At 37.0% G+C, this 6,047-nt stretch overlaps 1 protein-coding gene across 1 annotated transcript in view; it reads right to left on the bottom strand.

Moving 5' to 3' along the window:
• Positions 1–6,047, bottom strand: part of LOC149320499 (major histocompatibility complex class I-related protein 1-like) — a 50,171-nt gene that overhangs the window by 19,344 nt on the left and 24,780 nt on the right. The gene's annotated exons all lie outside the window — the stretch shown is intronic.

The following is a 6,047-nucleotide window of genomic DNA, read 5'->3' as shown; positions in this document are numbered from 1 at the left end:
GAGGGAGAGAGGTAAGTGGATAGATAGATAGATAGATAGATAGATAGATAGATAGATAGATAGATGGCAGAGAGAGGGGTAAGTGGATAGATAGATAGATGGCAGAGAGAGAGGGAGAGGAAAGTGCATACATAGATAAATAGATGGCAGAGGGAGAGAGAGGTAAGTGGATGGATAGATAGATATATAGATAGATAGATAGATAGCAGAGAGAGAGGTAAATGCATAGATAGATAAATGGCAGACAGAGGGGTAAGTGGATAGATGATAGATAGATAGATAGATAGATAGATAGATAGATAGACAGATGATAGATAGAGGGCAGAGAGAGGGGTAAGTGGATAGATGGATAGATAGATAGATAGATAGATAGATGGCAGAGGGAGAGAGGTAAGTGGATAGATAGATAGATAGATAGATAGATAGATAGATAGATGGCAGAGGGAGAGAGGTAAGTGCACAGATACATAGATAGATAGATAGATGGCAGGGGGAAAGAAGTAAGTGCATAGATAGATAGATGGCAGAGAGAGAGACAGGTAAGTGCATAGATAGATAGATAGATAGATAGATAGCAGAGAGAGAGAGGTAAATGCATAGATAGAGGGCCGAGAGAGATGGAAAGGTAAGTGCATAGATAGATAGATAGATAGATGGCAGAGGGAGAGAGGTAAGTGCATACATAGATAGATAGATATAGATAGCAGAGAGAGAGAGATAGATAGATAGATAGATAGATAGATAGATAGATAGCAGAGAGAGAGAAGTAAGTGCATAGATAGATAGATAGATAGATAGATAGCACAGAGAAAGAGAAATAGATAGATAGATAGATATATAGATAGATAGATGGCAGAGGGAGAGAAGTAAGTGCATAGATAGATAGATAGATAGATAGATAGATAGATAGATAGCAGAGAGAGAGAGAGGTAAGTGCATAGATAGATAGATAGATGGATAGATGGCAGAGAGAGAGAAGCAAGTGCATAGATAGATAGATAGATAGATGGCAGAGGGAGAGAAGTAAGTGCATAGATAGATAGATAGATAGATAGATAGATAGATAGCAGAGAGAGAGAGAGGTAAGTGCATAGATAGATAGATAGATGGATAGATGGCAGAGAGAGAGAAGCAAGTGCATAGATAGATAGATAGATAGATAGATAGATAGATAGATAGCACAGAGAAAGAGAAATAGATAGATAGATAGATAGATAGATAGATAGCACAGAGAAAGAGAAATAGATAGATAGATAGACAGCAGAGAGAGAGAGGTAAATGCATAGATACATAGATACATAGATGGCAGAGAGGGAGGGAGAGGAAACTACATAGATAGATAAATGGCACAGAGAGAGGGAAAGGTAAGTGCAAAGATAGATAGACAGATAGATAGATAGATGGCAGAGGGAGAGAAGTAAGTGCATAGATAGATAGATAGATAGATAGATAGATAGATACATAGATAGATAGATAGACAGACAGATGGCAGAGAGAGAGAGGTAAGTGGATGGATGAATGGATAGATAGATAGAGAGAGAGAGAGAGAGAGATGGCAGAGAGGGAGATAAATGCATAGATAGATAAATGGCAGAGAGAGGAGTAACTGGATAGATGATAGATAGATAGCAGAGAGAAAGACAAATAGATAGATAGATAGATAGATAGATAGATAGATAGATAGATAGCAGAGAGAGAAAGAGGTAAATGCATAGATACATAGATAGATAGATGGCACAGAGAGCGGGAAAGGTAAGTGCATAGATAGATACATAGATAGATACATAGATAGATAGATAGATAGATAGATGACAGAGAGAGAGGGAGAGGAAAGTGCATACATAGATAGATAGCACAGAGAAAGAGAAATAGATAGATAGATAGATAGATAGATAGATAGATAGATGGCAGAGAGAGAGAAGTAAGTGCATAGATACATAGCTAGATAGCTAGATAGCACAGAGAAATAGATAGATAGATAGATAGATAGATAGATAGGTAGATAGATAGCAGACAGAGAGAGGTAAATGCATGGATACATAGATAGATAGATGGCAGAGAGAGAGGGAGAGGAAACTACATAGATAGATGGCACAGAGAGAGGGAAAGGTAAGTGCATAGATAGATAGATAGATAGATAGATGGCAGAGAGAGAGAACTAAGTGCATAGATAGATAGATAGCACAGAGAAAGAGATAGATAGATAGATAGATAGATAGATAGATAGATAGATAGATAGCAGAGAGAGAAAGAAGTAAATGCATAGACACATAGATACATAGATGGCAGAGAGAGAGAAGTAAGTGCATAGATAGATAGAAAGAAAGATAGATAGATAGATAGATAGATAGATGGCAGAGAGAGAGAAGTAAGTGCATAGATAGATAGATAGATAGATAGATAGATAGATAGATGGCAGAGAGAGAGGGAGAGGAAAGTGCATACATAAATAGATAGATGGCAGAGGGAGAGAGAGGTATGCATAAATAGATAGATAGATAGCACAGAGAAAGAGAAATAAACAGATAGATAGACAGATAGATAGATAGATAGATAGATAGCAGAGAGAGAAAGAGGTAAATGCATAGATACATAGATAGATAGATAGATAGATAGATAGATAGATACCACAGAGAAAGAGAAATACCTAGATAGATAGATAGATAGATAGATAGATGGCACAGAGAGAGAGGTAAGTGGATGGATGGATGGATGGATGGATAGATAGATAGATAGGTAGATAGCAGAGAGAGAGGTAAATGCATAGATAGATAGATAAATGGCAGAGAGAAGGGTAAGTAGATAGATGATAGATAGATAGATAGACAGACAAATGATAGATAGAGGGCAGAGAGAGGGGTAAGTGGATAGATAGATAGATAGATAGATAGATAGATAGATAGATAGCACAGAGAAAGAGAAATAGATAGCTAGATAGATAGATAGATACGTAGATAGATAGATAGCAGAGAGAGAGAGAGGTAAGTGCATAGATAGATAGATAGATGGATAGATGGCAGAGAGAGAGAAGCAAGTGCATAGATAGATAGATAGATAGATAGATAGATAGATAGCACAGAGAAAGAGAAAGAGAAATAGATAGATAGATAGATAGATAGATAGATAGATAGATAGCACAGAGAAAGAGAAATAGATAGATAGATAGACAGCAGAGAGAGAGAGGTAAATGCATAGATACATAGATACATAGATGGCAGAGAGGGAGGGAGAGGAAACTACATAGATAGATAAATGGCACAGAGAGAGGGAAAGGTAAGTGCAAAGATAGATAGACAGATAGATAGATAGATGGCAGAGGGAGAGAAGTAAGTGCATAGATAGATAGATAGATAGATAGATACATAGATAGATAGATAGATAGACAGACAGATGGCAGAGAGAGAGAGGTAAGTGGATGGATGAATGGATAGATAGATAGAGAGAGAGAGAGAGAGAGAGATGGCAGAGAGGGAGATAAATGCATAGATAGATAAATGGCAGAGAGAGGAGTAACTGGATAGATGATAGATAGATAGCAGAGAGAAAGACAAATAGATAGATAGATAGATAGATAGATAGATAGATAGATAGCAGAGAGAGAAAGAGGTAAATGCATAGATACATAGATAGATAGATGGCACAGAGAGCGGGAAAGGTAAGTGCATAGATAGATACATAGATAGATACATAGATAGATAGATAGATAGATAGATAGATAGATGACAGAGAGAGAGGGAGAGGAAAGTGCATACATAGATAGATAGCACAGAGAAAGAGAAATAGATAGATAGATAGATAGATAGATAGATAGATAGATGGCAGAGAGAGAGAAGTAAGTGCATAGATACATAGCTAGATAGCTAGATAGCACAGAGAAATAGATAGATAGATAGATAGATAGGTAGATAGATAGCAGACAGAGAGAGGTAAATGCATGGATACATAGATAGATAGATGGCAGAGAGAGAGGGAGAGGAAACTACATAGATAGATGGCACAGAGAGAGGGAAAGGTAAGTGCATAGATAGATAGATAGATAGATAGATGGCAGAGAGAGAGAACTAAGTGCATAGATAGATAGATAGCACAGAGAAAGAGATAGATAGATAGATAGATAGATAGATAGATAGATAGCAGAGAGAGAAAGAAGTAAATGCATAGACACATAGATACATAGATGGCAGAGAGAGAGAAGTAAGTGCATAGATAGATAGAAAGAAAGATAGATAGATAGATAGATAGATAGATAGATAGATAGATGGCAGAGAGAGAGAAGTAAGTGCATAGATAGATAGATAGATAGATAGATAGATAGATAGATGGCAGAGAGAGAGGGAGAGGAAAGTGCATACATAAATAGATAGATGGCAGAGGGAGAGAGAGGTATGCATAAATAGATAGATAGATAGCACAGAGAAAGAGAAATAAACAGATAGATAGACAGATAGATAGATAGATAGATAGATAGCAGAGAGAGAAAGAGGTAAATGCATAGATACATAGATAGATAGATAGATAGATAGATAGATAGATAGATACCACAGAGAAAGAGAAATACCTAGATAGATAGATAGATAGATAGATAGATGGCACAGAGAGAGAGGTAAGTGGATGGATGGATGGATGGATGGATAGATAGATAGATAGGTAGATAGCAGAGAGAGAGGTAAATGCATAGATAGATAGATAAATGGCAGAGAGAAGGGTAAGTAGATAGATGATAGATAGATAGATAGACAGACAAATGATAGATAGAGGGCAGAGAGAGGGGTAAGTGGATAGATAGATAGATAGATAGATAGATAGATAGATAGATAGATAGATAGATAGCACAGAGAAAGAGAAATAGATAGCTAGATAGATAGATAGATACATAGATAGATAGATAGCAGAGAGAGAGAGCTAAATGCATAGATACATAGAGAGATAGATGGCAGAGAGAGGGAGAGGAAACTACATAGATAGATAGATGGCACAGAGAGAGGGAAAGGTAAGTGGATAGATAGATAGATAGATAGATAGATAGATAGATAGCAGAGAGAGAGAGGGAAATCCATAGATAGATAGATAGATAGATAGATAGATAGATGATAGATAGATTGCAGAGGCAGAGAGGTAAGTGCATAGATAGATAGATAGATAGATAGATAGATAGATAGACAGACAGATAGATAGATGGCAGAGAGAGGGGTAAGTGGATAGATAGATAGATGGCAGAGAGAGGGAGAGGTAAGTGCATAGATAGATAGATAGATAGATAGATAGATACATAGATAGATGGCAGGGGGAAAGAAGTAAGTGCATAGATAGATAGATGGCAGAGAGAGAGACAGGTAAGTGCATAGATAGATAGATAGATAGATAGATAGATAGCAGAGAGAGAGAGGTAAATGCATAGATAGAGGGCCGAGAGAGATGGAAAGGTAAGTGCATAGATAGATAGATAGATAGATAGATAGATAGATGGCAGAGGGAGAGAGGTAAGTGCATACATAGATAGATAGATATAGATAGCAGAGATAGATAGATAGATAGATAGATAGATAGATAGATAGATGGCACAGAGAGAGGGAAAGGTAAGTGCATAGATAGATAGATAGATAGATAGATGGCAGAGAGAGAGGGAGAGGATACGGCATAGATAGATAGATGGCACAGAGGGAGAGAAGTAAGTGCATAGATAGATAGATAGCAGAGAGAGAGACAGGTAAGTGCATAGATAGATAGATAGATAGATAGATAGATAGATAGCAGAGAGAGAGGTAAATGCATAGATAGATAGATAGATAGATAGATGGCAGAGAGAGAGAGGTAAATGCATAGATACATAGATAGATAGATGGCAGAGAGAAGGGTAAGTGGATAGATGATAGATAGATAGATAGATAGATAGATAGATAGACAGATGATAGATAGAGGGCAGAGAGAGGGGTAAGTGGACAGATAGATAGATAGACAGATAGATAGATAGAGGCAGAGAGAGAGATAAATGCATAGATAGATAGATGGCAGAGAGAGAAGTAAGTGCATAGATAGATAGATAGATA

The sequence above is a fragment of the Sceloporus occidentalis genome, unplaced genomic scaffold (assembly GCF_023333645.1).
Source record: "Sceloporus occidentalis isolate IW3139 unplaced genomic scaffold, rSceOcc1.0.p SCAF_1, whole genome shotgun sequence".
Lineage (NCBI taxonomy): Eukaryota > Metazoa > Chordata > Lepidosauria > Squamata > Phrynosomatidae > Sceloporus > Sceloporus occidentalis.
The sequence above is the reverse complement of the archived record's forward strand: the minus strand, read 5'-3'. Positions and strand labels throughout refer to the sequence as shown.